Source organism: Electrophorus electricus, chromosome 5, assembly GCF_013358815.1.
Source record: "Electrophorus electricus isolate fEleEle1 chromosome 5, fEleEle1.pri, whole genome shotgun sequence".
In the NCBI taxonomy this organism is placed as follows: Eukaryota; Metazoa; Chordata; class Actinopteri; order Gymnotiformes; family Gymnotidae; genus Electrophorus; species Electrophorus electricus.
The window spans coordinates 6,656,904-6,681,198 of record NC_049539.1 but is presented as its reverse complement, the minus strand read 5'-3'; the positions used below and the strand labels follow the sequence as shown (position 1 = coordinate 6,681,198).

The following is a 24,295-nucleotide window of genomic DNA, read 5'->3' as shown; positions in this document are numbered from 1 at the left end:
GTGGGTTCAGGTCCTGATTGGCATGCGTGACTGGTGTGACCTAGCTTCCTAAACCCCTGCCACCCCTTCATTTTGTTGTCTGCATACTGTCTTCTTTTGGGTTGGTGACCAGAATTTTAAACATGTTGCTGAGTGTGATTGCTTTTACTTTTACATTATATAACATTAGAGGATGTTGCCAGATGCATATGGTATCTTCCTGTTGTCTTCTAATATTATCAGAATATAAGTGTAATAGTTTTCATACCAAGAATCAGAGTCTGTTTCATTTGCATTAGACAAATGTGACACTTGTTTTTATTTTGAGATCCTCGAAGGGCATTCAGAGCACTTGTAGAGGTCGGGTGGACACTTTAAAACATTTCTAGTTTCTTTAAATGGTCAAATCATAAGACTCTTTTTTAATGTTCATTTTCTTATATGAATAAGTGGTATGTGGCCAAATATCTTGACTGGTGGGTAACTCTCCATTTGGCAGTGATACTGATGCAGGAGTATAACTTAAAAAAAAAAAAAATCTGGGTCACTAAGATTTTAGTGTTGTGCTGACAACTGTTATTGACACCATCTACCCCATTTGTCATTAGATTGATATTTATTATCAATCTAATGACAAATGGGGTAGATGGTGTCAATAACCTAAGCCTAAAATGGTCTTAGACAACCCAAGTGAACAAGGTTTAAGGTTAATCATCAGGGTAGAAAGTATTTAATGGAAAATGGTGGTCCCATAGTGAATTCTTCTGACACTGGCAATTTTTTGGTTTTTTTTTTGTTTGCTCAAATGAGCCCACATACATTCAGTTATATTGATCATGGGGTTCAAGTATTTATTTGACTTTTTTCTATAAAGTGCAGTTCACCTGAAATGAAGAATCAATTGCTTTGAGAAACAATTGATACTCTACAGAGTGGGCCCCCTTTGCAGGCAGCCAAGGTTAAAATTATTACAAAATCTCTGAAACATCCAGTATAATAGCTGTGTCAGTATAATAGCAGTATAATAGCATGAGGTGAAGAATAATTGGGAGGGGGGGCCTTCTTGCTCTTTTTAGGTTTTTCATATTCAGCTCTTAATTGCATTTTAATGTGCTTAAGTTTATTACCAAGAAAATAAAATGATAATTGGGCAGTGAATAGTTCTTACTAGTCCCAAGAGGGTTGAGAACTAGTCTTTCAGATATTTCAAAAACTAATCAATACTTAATAAAAAAGCTATATAGTTTGTAATTTCTCTAGATGGTCTCAGCCTTTTGTACAGTATTATAGGTATCTTCTTACCAGTTGGTGATGTTTACTGTATCATAACTAGCTAAATTATGACGACGATAACTACTACTTATATTCAGAACTTGGCCTACCCTCAGCCTGCTGTTATACATGAATTTACAACTAGCCTTGAAAGTGCAGGATCAAGAGTCATTTGTGCTCATCTGTTCCTTCTTGATGCCTCTTCTGTTTTTCACAAGGAAAATGACCCTCCACACAGGGAGAAAGCCATGAGTAAGAACTGTGATTGTGAACTGACAGTGTTTTGACTTCATTCTAACTTCATGTTCTTTTCATAACACTTACTTTGTGTATTTTAAAGTGAAGACTACTTTAAAATGCACGAAGTAAAATTTGCAAATGTAAAATGACATGATCAAGGATGTATAGACCTTTCCCCCTAATTCTAGGATGTGTAGCCAAAAATTAGCAGACAGGTGGACTGAGCAACACTCGTGCATGCGCACACACATTAATTCAAACTATGAAGAAATTCTTCTCCTCAGATCACAATGTAACGTTTCCCGCTTGAGTTCCGCAGGGCGCAGGGCAGGATGCACAGTCTTCCTCGACGGTGCAAGGCGTTTATTTACATACAACATAGATGACAACAGTGGCACTCATATACACCATTTATGGTTATCGTGAATCTACACTTAACATTAGATGAACACCACTTGCACAGTAACCTGTCACATACACAAACGAACGTTACAGTTACAAAGATCGACAGCAACAAATACGTAGTGACAATGACCATCAAAGGGCGCACACACACAGGGGTTTAAATAGACACGCAAGACATTAATATTAAACCATATACCCATGCGTGCAATTCCGGGTGCGTAGTTACAAAAACAAAAGACACAGTACATTTGTGAATCCCCCCCATCACATGACTATGGGGGGGGAAGAGCAGTCCATCACACACAGCACATCTACAGACTATCCTCTTCCATGTTTAGAGTGAAATACCAGTGTACGGGTGATTTTTACTTTGACATGTAATTCCATTAAATCACAAGGCCGATTAACTTACTACTGCAAGTGCGCTGTCTGGATAGACATTTAGCAATGGTAAAATATATTCTTAGAGAGCCATAAGATTATAAAGTTGAACATACTGTGCTATGTTACACTACTGCACAAATTCTAGGCCACCCAAGAAATTATATTGATCAGGGCTGTAAGTGCTTTTTTGCATGTAAACAATATGAAGTCATTTTGGTGCATTTTCAGAAAACAATTGGTGTTTTTTTTAACTGTAATAAAAATAAATAAATAAAAACATGAGTGGCTTCAGAGTGAAACACAGTGAAGGCCTACAGATGGAACACTATTCTACCTAATCTATCAGAGGTAACTGATTCTGTGTAGGATCTCTTGGACAAGGAAAAGAACTCCCATGCACTGAAACTGTTGCCCACTATGGTATATCCACTCTGCCATTTATTTGCTCCATGTCATTACATATATAAAGATGAACCTGAATAAACATCAATTTATCAAGTCCATGATGAGTCAAATTAGGTGCAGGGTGAAAGGTGCAAAAACGTAACGTGGGTATTCCAGGACCTGTGCTGAGGAATCTAAATAATCAGAATTAATTTTACTGTATGTTTATTCCAAACTAGTTTTATACACCATGTTATTTTCACAAGCACAGTAGTGATAGCAGATCATGCTCAAATTCCTGAGTAACTTGCATCTAACCTCTATAGAAAAGCTCTTCTTGGGCATTAAGGCTATGCAGGGTTTCTCATTTGTCACTAATGTAAATTAAATAGTAGCCACCAATAGTAACTGACCTGATAGCTCACAAAAATGATAATTGGGCAGTTATCATTCAGTGCCAAGCATGCAAAGTTGAGGCAGTTTAAAAAGCAGCAGGTTGCTTGGTGTTGTGTGCCCTTATTAGAGAGATGTGGAAGGCTACATCCAATAAAAGATGGGTAACCACACAAAATAAAATGTCTACACTTATTCACAACTTGCCTCTCTTCTTTTTCTACATCTTGTTAAATATTTCATAAATGTTTAAAATGTACAATCTCCTCACAAGTAAACAGGCAGTGATGCAAAATGCTCAGTTCTTAGTGGAAAATTGACTTATTTGAAATTGGATGTACATGGGAAGCTTGACTTGAACATTCATTAATGCACTCCCCCCAGATGAGTTAGCCAGTTTGAGGTAACTGGCTCCTAAATCAGGATAGTGCTGTTTCAAGTGTCTCTCAACCTTCCGTATGAATCATAGCTTGACACTAGCTCCAAAGCAACTGGAAATAGGCCAGTTCGAAGGCTAAATGGGAAAATATCTCCAGACAGCTTCGGCAAGGATAAAGCAAGCGTCACTGCTCACCAGAGCTGCATGCGAATGCCAATCAGCTTTCTATCAAAGTCAGAATTGATTTTCCGAATTGTGAAATATACTTTTTTCCCATCTGGGAGGAGAGACTTCATATCTGGAAACAGCTGAGTGCACCTAGATACAGAGGCTACAGTGTTATTACAAGAACAACAGTGTAGAAAAATAGTTTTCCACACAGAAAAGAATCATACTAGAGAAAAGAAGGAAAAGAGAATGTATGATTTGTTTATTAATATGAGAAACTGCTGCTGCAGCAAATGGATGTCATTTGGTGACAGCAGTGTGGAGTAGTATGCTTCTACATAATAAAGTTCATAAACTAAAGCGCTACATAACTCATGTTTGCTTCACATTTATTTCTAAAATGCTACATCTTAACTGTGCTGTAGTATGGGATACATCCACAAGTCATGATATTTTTATATAAACAAAATCTTGCCTTCTTGCCATGTCTTTGTATGATTCTCAGTCTGAAGTCTACTTTTGTAGCTGTGCCCAAACTATTCATCCAGGCCTCCTAATAACACTGATATTCTTTTAATCAAAGTATACGAACAGAAAATGTTTTTAAAAAATGTTACACACATACTATTTGGTGTTTTCTGTATGTTTTTGTTTCTCTCACACAATGTGGAATTACAGTAACGCACATATATTTACATATGCATAAATTGTTCTCCTTATGTGATCCAGGACAGGTTCACAACACAACACAATTGCTAAAGGGACTACCCCAAAGGGTGTCACTGTAGTCATACAATATAAATGCAAATAATAAACATATTGAGATGCTACTCTAGCCACAGTAATATAGATCGGCTTTCAAGTCTCTCTCTCTCTCTCTAATGCATCTAAGCTGTCAGCTCTAAGCAGTAATGTTTCCTAAACAGGAAAAAAGGTCATAGATATTATGTCAGTAAGGTGCAGCTAAGAGCAGAGTGAGGGGGAAAAGCTTTGGTTCCTGTCCACATACTTCTTTCATAAGGGTTGCCTTTTATGTTTACTGTTTGTGCTGAGGTTGGTGAAAATAGGGAGGTCTGCTTCTTTGTCTTGAAATGGGGCCATGCACACCATCACAGTGAGAAATGAGCCTGATTGCCGACATGGCGATTTACATCCGTTGCAATGACGAGTCACCACAGTGGCATGCAGCTCCAAACGAGAGACACGAGAAAGAGACAGAGGGCAGGAGGAAAGAAGAGATTAACCGGGCTTTGGAGGGCCTTTAAAAACCACACGTTAGGGGTGAAAGTGATGAAGGGGCAGGGGAGGTGCGCACGAGTATTACACAGGCACTGTGAGGGGGCAGATGATGATGATGATGATATCGAGATTTTCATGTTTAATTACACAAGGTTTACATGTGCTGGCAGACACATTACAGTGCAGGGAAATGAGAGTGAGCTTACAGGGGTGGCTACCTCTCTGATGGAGTGTCACAATTGTATCAGTGTGTGTCATCAGGAAAACTCAGATGCATGGTTCCCCAGGCATGGGAGGAACCATCTCTTGACACATGCCACTGCATGCTCCAACATTTTATAGAACCATAAATATCCCACTCATGTTCTTATTCTAAAATAGTATTTTATAAAAGATGAAAAGCACCTTTCATTGAGTTGCTGCGGTCAGTTCACTAGGCATTGGGTGGTAATTGTGTATAATTTAGAAGTTCTCAGCTATCCAATCCAAAGAAGCCCTTAAGTTTGTGATATCATTTGCCTAGCATCCCACAAAATTATTTTAATGCAACTATGTTGGTTTAACCATGAGTGTCAATAGTTAGTAGCAACGTTTTTTAGTTTCCACGTTATGGAGATAAAATGTTATGGTCAATGTTTTTGATGCAAACTATGTAGCAAACTATGTAAACTGGTGCAGCTGCAGGGAAAATGTATTAATTTTGATTACTTTATTAATTATCAATAATTCAGTCTCAACTCATGAAATTCACCAGTTTCATACATGATTATTTCTCATCTACCAAACTTTAGAATATCACTCTTGGCTCACAGACATAATAACTAAAGGTATGTTTATGGAATAAGTAGAGGTAGGAATCATGCATAACAATCACTGACTAAGATTCTACTAATGAACAGAGGTATCAAGTTCACTAGAATCACTATAATAAACCAACGTAACAATGTCCGCAAGACAATTAACATAAATGATTTGTGGTTGAAAAAAGGTAGCCAACTAGGCTCATAAAAAAAAGAGAAGGGGGGGGTAATAAAACTGTTTAAAGCAGTAGGAATGACCAACTGGGCAATCTACTCATCAACCAAGACCAACAAAGGAAACGTATTAATCAAATGAAATTTGTGGTGAAACAGCATGACTAGAAGTAGACCAGAAGACTCAGGAGAAAAAGGGGAAACAGTCAGAGGGAGAAATAATTATAGGATTGAGGAGGCTGTATCACAGATGAGAGTGAAGAGTTAATTGATGTAATGTGATGTATAAACAATAAAGTTACTATTGATACCAACTGGTAATGTAAAAAGCCTATTCTTATGATTTGCTGGCTCAACCATGTAAAACCCTAAGGGTGGCACTGACAGAGAGTATCCATCTTCCTTGGAACCGCCAGGATAGAACACAGAATGTCTGTCTTTCATCAAACCACCCAGATGGCACTGAGAAAGAGTGCCCGTTTTCCACTGAAGTCATCTGGATAGCACTCAGAGGGAGTGTCCGTCTTCCATCAGACCACCGGGATGTCACTGATAGAGAGAGTCCGTTTACCATAAAACCTCCGGGATTGCAATGAGAGATTATCCATTTTCCCCAGCATTGCTGGTTTGACAGTGCACGAGCAATGAAGGCCAGTGAGGATGAAATGACCAGGCTTCTCAGACCAATAGATTGGATCTTCGGTGCTTGCTTGGTTAGAGAGTCATAGGCCTTCGCAGGCAGGCCTTTCCAAAGCAGGAATTTTGGATTCATTGCCAACTACACAATGGAACTCCAGTCTTAATCAACACAACCTGCTGAGTTTACTTGATATAACATGTGATGAGCAAATTCTGATGACCACATACTATCGATAAGAAAAATGATAAAGCAGACCAACAAACAAATAGGGGGGAAAAAAAACCTAAGGTAATGTGAGATTTGTGTCTTTTTATTTGCTTAGCGAGAAGCTATTGACTTAGGTCAAAGGAAAAAATTAGTCTTGATTTTCCCTCAAAGAAGTTCCATGGGTCCTTCCCCATTTCAGACTTTGTACCAGACTGAGAAGGGGGTCAAATTTTCCAGGTGGGGGACAGGTTATATCTGGTTCATGCATATTCAGTAGCCTTTGTTTTCACAATGGGGGAAAATAATTAATGTAGAACATACAGGAATACACAAGATCCACCATGAATCAATGAAACAATGAAAAAAAAATAATTGACTACCAATTTCTACCTCCTGGTGTTAGAATGAAGTTTGTAAAGGAATGATGGAGCAATTGGATATTTTGATCCTATTGTCTAGAAGATACAAACTACTGACTTTAGTATATTGTCTAATTGGTTCATATAACATTTCTAGTAAACACAACTAGGAGTGGTTAACAAATAGTTTATAAACATGAGGTAGGCAACATACAAATTAAATGATCAGGATGCATAATGTGAAATAATAAGCAACAGGTAAGGAATAGAAAAATGAAACATATCAAATAATAGGAGCAAACATCACAGTTTGGAGATTATAGCAAAATAGCCATACATTGCTGGCTGATTACCATTTGACATCATAGTAAGTTAAATGGCAGGTTTTTACTTTGTGCATCTGTTGGAATGAGAAACATATGTGAACATATCTCAGTGAGATGGAAAAATGTTGGTTATCCTGGTAAGGGTTTGAATCTGAGGGAATCACAGTTCCTTGAAGTATAACCAGGCTGGTAAGAGATTCTCACATTCCAATCTGTGTTTTATGACATCTAAGAAGAGGAGGAAAAGTTAGAAAGCCAGGCCAGTGTGGTAAGCTTTCAGGTAGTCCATTTATGGCTTTGTTGCTAGGCACCATGATGCCTGAGGGGTCCTGGGTCCTGTCCATGGCCCGGAGGTGAGAGAAAGCCCACCCAGACTGGGTCAAAGTTTTACCAGAGGGACAATTTATAGTCTATCTTTCTGACCTGGCTGTAGTGAGACCTGTTTTTAAGTGTACTTACATGTACTTACAATTCCCATAGCTTTGAAAATATGAATCTTAAAAAGCACCTGTAGGAGCATTTCAATTTCACTGTAAATCAATTAAGTCTATGCATTATTGCTTGAAAATCCATATTTCAGAATTAGAATTAGAATTAGAATTATCTGGTTTATATAAAATCTTAAAATGACCTGTGCAACTATCACCTTATAAATGTGTGTGTGTTGAGGACTTCAACCTTGACAAACACATTACCTACACAAGAGCCCTTGGCACTTGAATCTTCCTGAAGCACACACTTAGCAACGATGATCTCAATACTTTCTCCTCACAGTATACCCACTTCAGAGAACACTGGCAAAGGATTTCTCTAAAATGCCGAGGGCTCTAAATGAATGATTAAAATATTGAATTTCCAGAGAAGGAACCAGAAGGATCACTCAAACCCTTCTATTTGCTGTCCACTCCATTTGAGCTCAGTCTTCAGGGCATCTGAAGTCACTAATAGGTTTCAATGCCAAACCCTATTTGATCAAGGAGAGTTCATAAGGAAAGGATAGGGTTTTCACTTTGTTTAAATGAGAGGTCAAACCACAACAGCCTCCTTATTGATCAGTCAAATCAAGAAAAAGCTCTTTTAAGATGAAACACAACTCCTGATTAAGACCTATGATGTGCCCCTGAGCTACCTCTAGATTTACTAATATGACAATACTTTTAGTTTATTAACATCTGTCATTAAGCATGTCAGTGTATGTGTATATCTATAAAATGAAGAAAATCTGCATTACAAATATTATCACAAATAAGCAAATACCTAATACCAAATAAGTTTGATTCCAACTTGTGCATAAGAAACCTCAATTATGTCAATAAGCATAATTATTCTGAATAAAAATAGTTTACTTCAGTCCTTCAGGCCACAACAGTATCTCACTCTCCATCGATCGACTGTGTGTTTATTGATCTATAAGTTTTTTAGACTCATTTTTAGAATCTGTCAGATTCTGCAAAACTAATAACAGCCTGTGAGACACAAAAAAATGGTTGACTTCTTCAGAATTCCAGATCAAAAAATGAGCCCAGTTCTACTGGGACTGGCAGCCTTAACACTTATGTCAACGCTGTGAAATTTGATCAGTGCTCCGACTGTTTGCCCGCGTTTGCCGGCTGACATTTGTTGAAAGTGGCCTTTAGTAAAAGTCATAGATGGGCTGTGGACAGACTCCACAATGAGAATATGGAAAGGCATGTGTGTGTTCTTGGGGTCGAAGGTTGCAAGGGAGGGTGTGTGTGCTTGGTTATGTTTGTCCAAGCATCTCTACTTGTTCTTCTACCCTCATTAGATTGCTTTTTCTGCCATCCTATTGTGCGTACAAGGGCAAGTAATCATGATGTATTGGCAGCACAGAAACACTCAAGCAATAAAAAAAATTCTCTTGCTTTCTGAAACTTTTGTCACCAATAAGAGGAATATTAGACAAGTCTACAAGCTCGATGTTTTGAAAACTGCAGATGCTGTCTTTATATGTATTGTGTAATGATGATCAAAATGCAAAATGCCTCCTGAAACAGTTGTGATAATAACAAACTTTTGTGAAGGACAAGAATAGCATATGCAGGTCCTGTTTTTTAATTCTCATGGTATCCTCATACCTATTCATAAGAACAGTACATTACTTTATTCTGCCAAATAATCATTTTAATACAAAGGAATTACAGGACAGTTTCAAACATGCCCATGAGAGTTAATAACTGTAGTATAAGTCACTTATTAAGTAGCATCTTGAACCACAGGATGACAGAAGCTTTGGGACAAAACAAAGGAGAAGCCTTACATTGTTGGCTGGTGAATAACCAATCTGAAAGCTCTTTCTTCTCACTCTTATGCTCCTTCTTTTCTCACTTATGCAAAAAGCTTTGTAAAGGGTGTGTTTCATTGGCAACAGCCAATGAAAATTTTATATCATGGCCTTCAAATGTAGCTATTTTTGTATCGACAATGGATAGATCTCTCATTTTAAAAAAAAGGCTTTATTTCAAGAACTGTATAACTTCACTGAAATGCTGCCTCTCTATCTCTCTGGACACAGAAGTATCCAAAATGCTGCCAACTCAGGAAGAATGAAATACTTACACACAAACACAAAAAAAGGTTTCTATCCTAGAATGACCCAGGAGGATGAAGCTCATGCTCCCTTTATATCTTACACATATTTGCTTTTTTTATGTGCCATACTTTGTGTCAGATAATGTGTGATGTGTAAGCTAAAAAGCAATTTGGTAGAATTTTATTGATATGTATAAATGGTAATATATGGTATATATGGTACGTAGTAAGGCACCTTACAATCATTTGCTCCCAAAAGATGCCTTGCTTCAGGTCTCATGGACGACAAGCATCGAGACCATTTTCTGTCCTGGCTCCAAGATGGTGGAATGAACTCCCGCTTGCTGTCCGGACAGCAGAGTCCCTTGCAGTCTTCAAACACAGACTGAAGACCCATCTATTTGCAGAATATTTAAAGGACAACTGACACTGGTCCCTTATTGACTGACTAAATTAGTACTTATTGTAGGGCACTGTTTATGTTATTTAATAAACTCTAGCACTTATTGTTTATAGCACTTATCATTGTTTAAGAGAGACTTTATGTATTTTGTACTTCTAGGTATCAGCATTGATCCCTGTATTCTACAGTATTCTAGTTCATTGGTATGTTTAATTCTAACCTACTATACTGTACTTGCATATATTCTATGAGTAAATGACAAAGCACTTTTGTAAGTTGCTCTGGATAAGAGCATCTGCTAAATGCTGTAAATGTAAATTATTTGATGTCACTGTATTCGCAAATGAATATGTGTAAGCCTGGGTCAGAATAATACTTGCAATAATGATTTTCCTGTTCATTAGAGGCACAATCTCTCAGTACTACATAAAACATTTGACAATGAGTGTATAGAAAATTTTGATAGATCGATACTAGCATCTGGAAAACTCCATCTTTTTCAACATGGGAGTTAATATCTTTGAGATCCTAAGACGAGCACTTTGAGACGTCATTCGAGCTCACCTTTTAAACGCATGTCCTTTTTCTATGCCTTCCTCAATGAAAAAGTCAGATTCATCTCATCTTTCCCCTCAGGAAAACAGGCAGGACCATTTAACTTCAGGCACAGTGCAAATAAGAGGAACACTCAGTGCTCAGTAAAGCTTTCCTTTCTGTTTTTTAAATCTCTGTTTCTTAGCAACACACAAACAGTTTCCACAAAAAAGGTGAACAAGACCCAAGGACAATCCTTGCAGCCTATCAAAAAGTAGGAACAAAGATTTGCACATAATGATGCTGAGTAAAACCATGCCTTTAACAAAATATTTTTAATATAACTTGACTTTTGAACAACTATTTTCACACAGAAATAGGCCCTTTAAATTCTCTGAGCACTAACACCTGTCACTCAAACCCCAGATCCTGAGTCAAAGAATGGACACTCCTGTTATCTTTGTAAGCCGTTAGTCTGTCTGTCAGCCCCCATCTCTCCTTTTTCTCTCCACTGAAGCATGTTCTACCACCCTACGGTGCGGTGTGGGCTTCAAGTGTCAACATCCTTCTAAGAAAATTAACTGACACAAGCATTGGTGATCTGAATTTCTTATTTCTTATTTGAGTATTGAATTCTGATCATTTTCTGGCCTCAATATGATAAACCAATCCCTTTAAATATCATAAAACACTAGAGCCACCAAATTCTAGTGTTTTGGTTATGTAGTGAATTAACAAAGTATCTATTATTTGTTATATATATAAATTCTAAAAGAAAAAGTTGATCAGTTGCACTTTGCAGTCACCCTGCAATCTTGCAAAAAAATAACAAATAAAAAAATAAAAGTAATGCTCTCTTCTCATCTAGCCTATGTATATTTTCACTGCCTGTGAAAAGGAAAGATTTGCTTCAGCCCAAATACTTACAGTCCAATATGAACAGAGAAAGTGGACATACATCTGGCCTGAAGAATAAGTAGTATGGCTGAGAAATGTACATTTCGCACTAGGGGCTGAAGAGCCTGCATCATCCTCCTTTCATGATTATGAAAAATATTATTTTCATTGTTCATCAGTTTGACCATTTATTAAAAATATGAGAGAGAATCCAAGGCTGGTATGACTGCTAAATATATGAATGGGAATATAAATTACCTCTTCATTGTATAAGGATAATACATAAAGACTGGAGGGACCAGCAATTGAGACAGATAAAAAAAATAAAATAAAAATTAAAAAAAAGATGATTATATTGCTTTAAAAAAGATTTTTGTTACTTGACTATTTAGCTTTTTAAATACAATTCCAGGTTCAGCACTTGGACATGTTCCTAACTCAAGATGTGAATGGGATTAAAATGATAAACAACAAACATATTTGACTTTTTTCTTCATTTTACTAATTGTGCCAATAATTTTGTATATTTATTGAACCATATAGAGCTATATACCACACACTCCCTGGATTTCCTTTCCTAATTATATTTTCACTGAAAGAAAATGTGACAGAAATGGAAATTGATTTTTGGCTAAAAAAAAATAAAAAAATTAAAAAAATAAACCACATTACCTTGCACATTACATACATGATTTTAGTTGTGTATTCTATAGGTAACTATGATGATGCATTTGAGTTGCTATGCATGCATGCCAGTCAACGTGTGTGTCTGCTGTGGTTTGCTTTAGCCACTGTGGTCCAGATTTGGCCAGGGCTCTCACACTGGGCACTAAGCCACAACATAACAAGACATTTGGCTTCTGAAATTTAGAATCTGACAGAATGCGTTAAATCCAAGCAGACGGATGTGGCAGTGTTCAGCTCTGGCTCATGGGCTAAAGGAATGCTATTCTGCACTTTTATTATAAAGTAGAGGTTTCACCTAGCATTGCTGGATAAGGAATATAGGGAAGAATGCGTATGTGTGCATGTGTGTATGTGTATATATATATGCATACACACACAGTAGCTGAACAATGAAACTGTTGCTAAGCACAGTTTGTTTTAGTAATCCTCTAACATCAAGTTGTGAATATATTTAACCCACTATTCATCTACTGAACATGATCATTTATATTAAATTCATATTAAACATGCATAATTAAACAAATACTAATAATAAACAATAGCTATGAATGTAACTGGTTCTCTGACTGCTAGAGATGGAACGAAGCACAGTGGATATGTTTTGTCTATTTGTATATAGGTTGGATTCGTATTTCGACAAAGTTACACATTGACCTGCTGTGTGATGCAGCCAATAAAACAAATGCCCTGCTCACATGAGAGATGTTCTCCAAGCGTCTTGTCATAGATTCTCAGTGATGGTCAACTTTGGCAGAATTCACAAAACCATATGTATTTGTTACTGAGAACAGAGAGCAGATGCAGGATGATGACCAAGCAACATTTTCTAAAATCTGCCAGCGAAACATCTGTAACCATAATGCAATAACCATAATGTGGTATACCTTGAGTACAGAGGCAAGACACAAATACATATATACAATACAATAAAGATCTGCCAGGTGGACCTACAGGACATATAAATAACCTCCACCATGCAGTTATTACCTTTGATCTCTATTACAGCATTGAGAAAGCATTTAGAGCATTAGAGCACTGAGAAAGCATTTAGCTTTCTCAGTGAAATATTCATACAATTCTGTTTGCAGAATGTCAAGCCATCTCATTCACATAATATCTCGAGTCAGTGCTGGCCATGACAGAAAGTGCCAAGCACTGATATATTAATTTTCATACTGAGGATAAGATATTTGGGAAAAATGTTAGATTGGACCGAAGTGTGAAACCAGAGTGATATGGACCCTACTGCAAACCTACTGGGTTCACAGACTTCGACACCTGAGGGACTGAGACCTGCACTGCATTGCACCAATTAACCAATAAGAAAGCACTTTTTGGCAACAGGCATCATTGAGGATCTGTTATGTAGAACTGTTTCCCAACAAGCTGGTTGTGGCTTTGACCCTGCTCATGTCATTTGTGTGGTATGAAGCTCTTATGTGAGTGATGAGAAATAGCAAGTTGGAAAAAGTCTGCAAAGATGTTGAACCCAATATGGGGTGACATCTGCTATCCTTCTTGAAAACCAGAATTTAAAAAAAAGGAAAACACTTTGAACTGAAGAACATTGTACTACTTTGGCGTCTGTGCCATGGTAAGAAAGAACTTCAAATTGAATCCACTCAAGACTTAATTGGTAAACCAGGACCATTGAACTACATTATGTTCTGAAAGATATGGGACCACAAGCCCTGGGTTCTCATTGCCAGTCTTGTTATTGATATCAGTGGTTAATAGGGTAGAAGGAGTTCTGGAAAGTGGAAGTCAGCCTTGGGACGTACCTGAACTATATACAAAGGCTTCTAGAAGTCCTCCAAAGTAGCATCGTAGTACTGCATCTGGAGCAACTAACTACTGGACTGTCAGACACTGAACACAGAAGACATGTGGAAAAATGCTGGAAGTGGGACATCACTGTTAATAGTCTTCCTAGTCACTGCAGCAAACACTTCAAATAAAGCCTTGAAGTTGGCTCCTAGATGGGACCCACCCAGTAAAGCTTGGTGATGGATATGAGCTAGACAGGTTATATGCTTACCATCTACATGAGCAATATAGTTCAGTGCATTAAAGGAGGCATTACTAACTTCAGTGACCAGCTCAACATTGTCCCACTGAAGCAAAGAGCTGGGTGCAACCAGGGCTCCTTTTTAAGGCCCAGATACCATGACATTATTGGCTTAACCAGACTCAATCTAGGCAGCATAGTTTGGGACAGTGACTCTGATCTGAGGAAGCAACCACAGATATTACACTGGGATTCACCAGGCACATGTACTAGACCATAATTAGTTAATAATACTTAATAATAATCTGCCAAGTCTTGTAAGTGTTAATATGTTCTTTCTCAATCTTTTTAGGCTGTATTTGCAAAGTGAGGGGTCAATAAAATGGAAAAACATAGCAAAGTACAACGCAGTGGTGAGTAGCTTCCATGGGTATATTTGAAGAATCCACCTACTGCAGTAGGACATCTGATGGCCCTTTAGCAGCAATGCAGCAGTGGAAAATTAGAGCCCAGTTGTAATCCAACAAAAGTATGTCTTCCACACTTGATGACAAATCATGCATGCCAGTGTGGGGCGGACAAGGATTTCTTAGCCTTTTTGTAGTGCTTGTCAGCAGGTTCTGACTTTGGGTATAACCATGCAAAACACTCCTCCTTTTGTGAGACTTGTAAATCCCATGCATTAGAAACAAAATTAGATAAAGTTCAGAAATTAGGGAAGACCAAATATACCTCAGTGAGCTCTATCTAGTTGTGGAGGTACTGCTAGCAGGGAAGCAGTTAGCTTTTTAAATGAATTCACAAAAACTGCCTGGGGAAAAAAGCTATAGCTCCAAAGTGAAGCTGTCACAGCTCTGGTTAGATCTGAGAGCGCTTGCTAGCACCTCGGTAGTAAGCTAGGGAAGACCCAGCTGGAGCTTCATGAGGCCCTCTCTAGGTATAGGTAGAAAGTAAGAGCATAGATTAAATAGGAAATTGGACAACAGCAACCCAAGGCTTTATTAAGTGTATTTATCTTGGGGATCCAGTAAAAGCTGTGCTCAACCAGGTACACAGATTTGCTACTACTAGTAGAACCAAAGAGCAATAATTACCTTCTTTTCTAAGGTATCAAAGCAAGGTGGCTATTGTCCAACAGGACTAGTGTCTAGCTCTGCAAATAAACAGGATTGTAGAATCTGTGTTTTAAGACTTGCTTGAAGCAGAAAGGCTGGCAAACATAGACGCTGATGTGGTTACAAGTGAGTGGAATACCATGGGGAAAATGGGATAGGTTTTCCCATGCTAGTCTGCCAGGTAGTGAGCCAACTGTTAGATAAATATAAAGTCATTCAAGCTAGTAATGTTAGTGCTAGCAATAGAACTCTATGGAACCATCAGTTAACCACACTGCAAGACAGCCAACTTCTAAATTATTGTTTTAAGTTAAATGGGTTAAGATTAGGGTTAGGGTTAAAACATTAAAAAGTTAACACATTAAAAAGTGGCTTATCTGAATGTTTACAACCATCAATACATAAGGAATAAATTAGTGATTTGAGAAAACTAAACATTTACATAAGGTTATTGCACATATAGAGTTTTTTAATGAAAGAAAAAGGAGGAAGGATTGGTGATACCATTTTTTTTCATCTATTGTATTAAACAGTGTTTAATTTGTGCTGCACCCTGCCAGAATCAGACCTCTCATATTTGGAGTACCTGATTATTTATGTCAATCCAACACTTTCTGTTTGTTTGTTTATTTGTTTTTGTTTTTTTTATTATTACATTTTTATTAAATTATACTTATTTGTGTGCAACCTCCTCTCCAAAACCCAACTGGCTCATGTTCTTTGGTACCTTCAATCTCCTAGCATAACAGGTAAGCACAATTCTAAAAGCATGTTCAGTTGTTCAAAATATTTCAATTATATTATTACCAGGTAAAATGGGCTCATCAATGACCCATAGGTGAAATTATGAATGATACTTAATCACAGCTCTTTGACCTTTAGAAATAAATGTAGATAAACATCTTGCAGCATATATGCTTATAGAAATTTAAGATGACAAGTGTCGAAGGCACTGGCTTAATGTTAGTCTTCTATAAAAAGTTAAACTAAAAAAAAGGTTCAAACACAATTTAACAAATTGTGAGGTCAGGTTTAAAAGGAAGATGAAATCTCATGTGTCCAACAACTACAAGCTTAAGCTCACATGTCTTTTGAGCTTAAATTTATAGTTGGACAATACCACAATTTTTCAAGCTAACTGAACTCTAGAATTTAAAAAAATAAAATAAATCAAGTTCCATCTGAGAAAACTAGTGGTAAGAGTCCATGCTAGGAAAGACAGTGCCTTCACAGCCTATAAAGAATAGAATAAGGTGACCAAGTTACCAAGTTCTACACAATCTGGTTGTACACAATTCAGGAGAAGGGGAGGAAGGACTACATCTCCCATATGAGCAAGGTATTTGTATTACTGGTGGTGTCACATGACAGGTTAATGCGTGACTTTGTTGACATGATATTTCCAGCTGCGTGCAGGAGAACGAGGACTTCCCAGTATGCTTCACACTTCAAGTGATGGTCAATAAAAATGCCACATAACTACAGCTAAACTACAATAGTCGTACTGTTGCCACTACTGATCAGGACAAGAAGTAAACTTAATGGAATTACCATGTAATAGAATTTGTTTGTTTTGTAGAGAATAGTAAAAATAAACAAAGAGTAGGTATGTCCAAACTTTTTACTGGTAGCTTATGTTAAGAACATTAAGCATAGCATTATTTCATTGATTGAGCAAGACTATTTCAAAAAGCTCCTTAGATTATGTTCTTTTTAATTTCCTTGCTCTTAATCAGACTCATCAGCCTGAGGTCAAACAAACTGTTCCAGGTCCCTTAAGTCACTTTTTTAACATAGGTTCTGTCAGTTACTCTCTCTGACCAGTCAATTTCTCATCTGTTTAAATTTCCCTGAAGCAGAGTGTTCTCCGCAATGCTTTATTTCACTTGAATAGAAATTGACCACTTCTTCCCAACAAAGCTTTTACATTGATCCACAGGGAAGGGTTAACAAAACATAATTAGTAGTAAGAGACTTAAAACATTTCTTACCTTTCCTACGTAAAGAGGGTCAGTTCCGGTGTATTCCTCCAGTACAAAGAACTGATTCCACACCCAGTTTCTTTTCTGTCTTTGTAGGGCTTCCCAAGAGCCTCCGGGGACCTTCCGGGGTTGAGGTGTGGCACTGACACTGGAGCTCCACCCCCAGAAACTCAAGTCCACTAGGGGGAGCAGTAGAACTGCCACATAGATTATACTACACATGAGGGTGCCGCGAAAAAACATCTGGGAGCTCCGTTTAAAAAAAAAAAAAAAAAAAAAAAAAGTACACAAATGGTGAAATAGCAGAACTTGTCTGAGCTCTCAGCTGGCTGAAAGCTGTCTCTTTTCAACTGAGCAGAGTGAAAAAAGGGGGGAAGTAGGAAAAAATTAGGCAATGAGAAAGTAAGTGAAAAGGAAAAATGCAGACTTCACAGTTTGTGTAGCCGTTGCTTCTGGTGTTTGTATGACAAACTCCTTAGGCATTGAAGAACAATGAGTTTCACATTGAGAGAAGCACAGATGTCATGAAGGAACTCAGTTCTGTCTTCACAGAAGAAGAAGAAGAGGAACAGACACCTATCAGAATGAAGAGGGGGAGTCACGTTAGGGAGTATGTGAGTAAAAGAGAAAGAAACAGACAGAGAGAGACAGAGAGAGAGAGAGAGAGAGAGAGAGAGAGAGAGAGAGAGAGAGAGAGAAGGAAGAGAGAAAAGCTGGCATCAGCAGAATTATCCTGACAAATGCAGTCACTTTACCTAGCACATATTAAGTATAATGCATTGATAATGAGAAGTGAGCAGGAGGAAGAGGTTGACCAGGTCACCAATGAAAACAGAGCAAACTGAGTGAAATAATACTGCCTATGGTGTGAATGAACAGGCCACATTCAAAACAAACACAGAAGGAAGCTCATAGTCAGGAGTATTAAAAAGAATTATGCAAATTGGACAATAGGACTCCAGAATTTTTTTAATCACTTAAAATGTGTTATGAATACTAATACTTCCAAGTAGTAATCAATCTAAAATTATGAACAAGGCCCATTGCTCTGTGAATAACTTCCTACTTAAAGCAGCTATTAAGTGCCTACAGTCAGAATATACAGTGGTGTGAAAAAGTGTTTGCCCCCTTCTTGATATCTTATTTTTTGCAGGTTTCAGACTTAAATGTTTCAGATCAAACAAATTTAAATATTAGATAAAGATAACACAAGTAAACACAAAATTCAGTTTTGAAATGAAGGTTATTATTAAGGGGGGGGAGGGGGGGAATCCAAACCTACATGGCCCTGTGTGAAAAGTGATTGCCCTCTAAACTTAACTGATTGGGCCACCTTTAGCAGCAACAACTGCGTTTGCGATAACTGGCAATGAGTCTTTTACAGCACTGTGGAGGAATGTTGGCCCTCTCATCTTTGCAGAATTGTTGTAATTCTGCCACATTGGAGGGTTTTTGAGTATGAACCACCTTTTTAAGGTCATGCCACAGCATCTCAATCAGATTCGGGTCAGGACTTTGACTAGGCCACTCCAAAGTCTTCATTTTCTTTTTCTTATGCCATTCAGAGGTGGACTTGCTGGTGTGTTTTGGATCATTGTCCTGCTGCAGAACCCAAGTGCGCTTCAGCTTGAATTCACAAACAGATGGCCAGACATTCTCCTTCAGGATTTTTTGGTAGACAGCAAAATTCATGGTTTCCTTTACCACAGCAAGTCTTCCAGATCCTGACACAGCAAAACAGCCCCAGACCATAACACTACCACCACCATATTTTACTGTTGGCATGATGTTCTTTTTCTGAAATGCTGTATTACTTTTACGCCACATGTAATGGGAAATACACCTTCCAAAAAGTTCAACTTTTGTCTCCTCAGCCCACAGAGTATTTACCCAAAGGTCTTGGGGATCATCAAGATGTTTTCTGGCAAAACTGAGACAAGTCTTTATGTTCTTTTAGCTCAGCAGTTGTTTTCATCTTGGATCTCTTCCATGCAGGCCATTTTTGCCCAGTCTCTTTCTTATGGTGACGTCATGAACACTGACCTTAACTGAGGCAAAAGAGGCCTGCAGTTCTTTGGATGTTGTTGTGGGGTCTTTGTGACCTCTTGGATGCGTCGTCATTGCTCTTGGGGTAATTTTGGTCGGCCAGCCACTCCTGAGGAGGTTTACCACTGTTCCATATTTTCGCCATTTGTGGTTAATGGCTCTCACTGTGGTTTGCTGGAGTCCCAAGGCTTTAGAAATGGTTTTATAACCTTTCTGGATTGATAGATCTCAATTACTTTGTATTTCATTTGTTCCTGAATTTCTTTGGCTCACCACATGATGTCTAGGATCTTTTGGTCTACTTCACTTTGTCAGGCAGGTCCTATTTAAGTGATTTCTTGATTGAGAATAGGTGTGGCTAGAGAAATTGAACTCAGCTTTCCAAAGATGTGATAAACCATAGTTAATTTATGTTTTAACAGGGGAGGCAATCACTTTTTCACACAGGGGTATGTAGATTTGGATTTTTTCCCCCTTAAAAATAAAAACCTTCATTTAAAAACTGCATTTTTTTGTTTACTTTTGTTATTTCTGTCTAATATTTACATTTGTTTGATGATCTGAAACATTTAATTGTGACAGACATGCAAAAAAATAAGATATCAGGAAGGGGGCAAACACTTTTTCACATCACTGTAAGTGAAAGGATATGGTATCTGGAAAGTGATATTTCAAAATATTTTACACTGTCCTGTAAGAATCAAAGGTATACCAAAATGAACTAATACTCTAGGTTAATGTTCAAAAATAATGAGCTGGGATATTTTTAAAAGTAATGTTTTATTTAAACCATAGCATACAGGTATGCCATTTATTTTTCTCATGGTACATATATGGTGTAGTGTAAGTTATTATATTTGCAAACTCACATTAATAGTAAAATGAAATAAAATAAAATGAAAGAAATCCCAGATGTAATGATGGCCAATGGTTGTATATATCAGAAACTCTAATATGCAACATGAACTTACACACACACACACACACACACACACACACACACACACACACATATCTGTGACTTGTAAAGAAAGGGCAGAGGGACGTGGGTGTTTGGAATATCAATTCAGAGCTGCTCAGGCCCTTCATGCAGAATGCTCCATTATAGAGAGGATTACCTTGGCAAGGTCATTAGCTGTGCTTTTTTTTCCACTGCTGAAGAATACAACGGGCCCCACCACAGGCTTCCACAGAGAAAACCCACAAGCCACACGATCTCTGTTGCCATCAACCACTAGATTAAAAATAAAACTGAACTGTCAGTGAACATGACAGATACTCTCTCCCTCTCTTTTTCCCTCTCTGTCACTCTGCTGACCTCTAACCCCACTCTGTGTTAGTGGGTACAGTTGCCCTTGCTCCCCTATCACCCTCACCACCCCACAACACCATTAACCACTGCAGTCAACACTGTTGCTTGACATCTCACGCTGTTTCAGGGAGAAATAGTGCACCTATTCTCCATTTTGTTGTCCGCTACATCCTTAATGGCTGAGAGACGTCTAAGCCCTTTTGCAGTCTCCCAGGGGATTACTGCTGACGATTCTTTTTTGCTTTTTTTCTATCTAAAAAGCATTGCTAGCCAAACAATGGTTCTGATATGGCCTGACAAGACAACTGTTAAATCCAAGCTATTTACCTTCTGACTTTTCAGTTTCTGTCTTATTTCAGTTTAGTACTATTCAGTAGACATGAACAGCATAACCATATTTTATCATGTTTTAGTTAATAATTATCAGAATGACATCAGATCAACTATCAGTTCATGTTATTTTTCCTCATTCTCTCTGCACCTCTCCTTCATTATTTTTTCATGCTTTTATTGTCTCTCCTTGGTTTCATTATCCTTCTAAGGTTATCAAGTACATTTTCTGCCATAAAGAATAAACAGAGAACACTGTTTCTTCTATTTGCTCCCTGATGCTGAAATAATAGTATTCATCTCCAACAAAAACACTCTGTTGGTGTGCTAAATTGCTGTTAAAACTCCAGCCCTTCTCATATGGAGAGGAGTGATTGGGTCAGTGTATGCTTATCATTGAGAAATCAATGCAAATAGCAGATCATAAGTGAAGGCTGGACTGCGCAAATTTCCAGCTGGCACTTGTCCATTCCCTCACTGAACTCCCTGCACCTCTCCTCTGCTTATCATCAGGGGCTTCGGCAATTGCGATAATTACTCCACCACACCGTGACCCTTCTCTTCGCACTTACACTGTTTCACTTACACGTGCTTGCTACATGTATCTTTCCTTGCCTCAGGTGAAGCAAAAACAGCTAGCACCGTTACTTCCTAGTACCAGGAAGGTGCTCTTTCTCCCTCTCTCTTTCTCTCTCTGCCTCCGTCTGTGTCTTTCACCTGTTTTAACAAAGTGATAATCGCAGGCTAATAATTAGCACAATGCTCAGTCAACAGGGCCCTGACACAACAGCGCCTCTGTGATTCTGGTTGGCTGGCTTGACTGTGGAGTGGGTGGATGAGAAGTGCATTGGAGGTTACAAAATCAAACTACACCTGGGTATAAGGTTGTAGTGCAGGTGACCACAGACATGTTCAGATTAGGGTCTCAATATAGCGAGGCAGCGCGTCGATGTCACCAACACTTCCACACATTTCTAAAAAGCTTTTTTTTTTTTTTTATTGTTTATTGTTACTACAGAAACCTTCCTGGTCACTCTACTTGTCTTCCAGTTGTGGTAACCCTATAAAAAAACTTGACAAGGTGGTTGTTCCAAAACACACACACACACACACACACACACACACACACACACACACACACACACACACACACACATACACACACACAGAGTGGTTTGGAGTATTTTGGGGCAAATTTAATGGCAGTGAGAGAAAGAAGAACTGATCTGGCTACAGGGCAAAAAAAGCTACAGAGAGAGATTGAGAGATAGAGCAATAAAGAAAGGGGAAGAGAGAGACAGAGACAGAGAGACAAAGAGAATTAGATGGCCCAGGTGGCCCAGTGTATGAGGTCACTGAGACAGACGGCGTGAAATTAATGCTTCATATTGGTCTAGCCCAGAGCACCCCCCCCCCCCCCCCCAGGGAGCTGTCAGCTCAAGGCAGAACAACAGCCAATGCATAGAGCAGTAAGACAGCAAACAAGCCTTCTGGATTATTGAGATGTCTTATTCATGTAGTGCAGCAATGAGGTATTGTTCCTTCACATTTTTGGAATACTGGTGTAAAATATGCTGAATAAATGCTAAATATGCTAATAAAATTACTTCTGTGTGAGGTGGAGTTTTCAATCCCCCACTGTACAAACTTCAAATACGTATAGACAGCTCCCAAATCCTTTCAGTCAGATCCTGCAGTGTGAAAGATAAATATGTGATGGCAGGTGTTAAGGAATGTCTGGCATATAGGTGAGATGGCATTCTGAGGGCAGCCCTGAATTGGCCTGCAAAGTGCCTGACACAAAGTTGAGAGTGAGACAGAGGACCTCCGACTCACACATTACCGCCTCCATTGTTACCGACTTCCTCCAGTCACAGAGATAGAGCGCACTGGCTCAGCTTCATTTAGAAAGGAGAGAAAGTGGTTGAGAGACACACAGAAAGAGACAGAAAAGATTTCACTTCCTTTGAAAATTAGGTAAAATACATAGTGGCATCCACCACTAGACTTGGTGAGTGGACCAGTGGAAGAGAAGAGAGGGACACAGTGAAGATGCCCAGAATGCTGTGCACTTCTTCACATATTTTATTTAGTTTAAATTTAATGTTCTAAAATTAATTGTAACAGTTGTATTGTGTGTATGCGTTGGTTGATTTAATTGTGTCTCTTTTTGGTTAATTAGTATTTTTTAAATGTCTATCGTTATCCTGGCGTGTTTTTCTATGAGAAACTCCCCCTATGTTCCTGTTTAGTTCCTTTGTCTGCTTGTTGCTATATGTGTTTTTTTAAAGACCCACTGTTTAATAAACAGAAATTTCCTCAAGTAAAGTGGCATTCTCTGGTTCTTCTTCAATGCTGATGTTACATTGGTGTCAGAAGTAGAACAGAGTCACTGAGCTAAAAGAAATCAAGCTGCGCATTAACAAACTCAAAGACGTAGTGCAGAGAAAGGGGTTACTGACCATTACGCCCGCCAGATGGGTCAAGCCAATCAAGATCACAGAGGCGGGCTGGTGAAGGCAGTGAGGAAAGCAGTGTGGTGAGGCTCAGCAGCAGTGCACGCCTGGCACCCAGCAAGAGAGAAACAACAGTGTACAAGGCTGCCAGAACAACACAATGACCTAATGGCTTGCCCTCCAGCAACATTTTGGCCAGGTGGCAGTGGTGCTCTTAGTCATGCAGCAGCTTCTGGGTAAGGCAGAGGCTGAAGGGAGAGTGTACACACATGCGGGCATGGGAACTGAGCATGATGGTTCAGCAGGTATACCTGCTGTTCAAGAAGGCTGCACAGGAAGTGTTAGCACTGGAATACTGGAACTGGAACACATTCCCAACATGTTACTACCAGAGGAGATGAGGCAATACATGCAGCTCACTGCACTGGACAGCCTTGAAGCAGCTGCTGCTAAGGCAAAGAGGGCAGCTCTCATCTTTGGAATAAAGAGACCATGGTGACCAACATATTGCTATTTGGCAGTGGAGCTTAAAGAGGAGGTGCATAGCCAAGCGACCCTCAAGCAAATGTTGACAGAGTGAGTGGTGGGATGGCAGTGCAGTAAGAGGGGACACCACACCAGTCAAT

The 24,295-nt window shown here is 38.6% G+C and overlaps 1 protein-coding gene across 1 annotated transcript in view; it reads right to left on the bottom strand.

The window, feature by feature from the left end:
- LOC113582408 (cadherin-7-like) overlaps positions 1-17,706 on the bottom strand; it is a 70,179-nt gene extending 52,473 nt beyond the window's left edge. Inside the window, exon 1 of the mRNA XM_035526360.1 lies at positions 17,535-17,706. The gene's annotated coding sequence lies outside the window, so the exon portion shown is untranslated. The remainder of the gene's footprint in view (positions 1-17,534) is intronic.
- Positions 17,707-24,295: the final 6,589 nt, after the last annotated feature.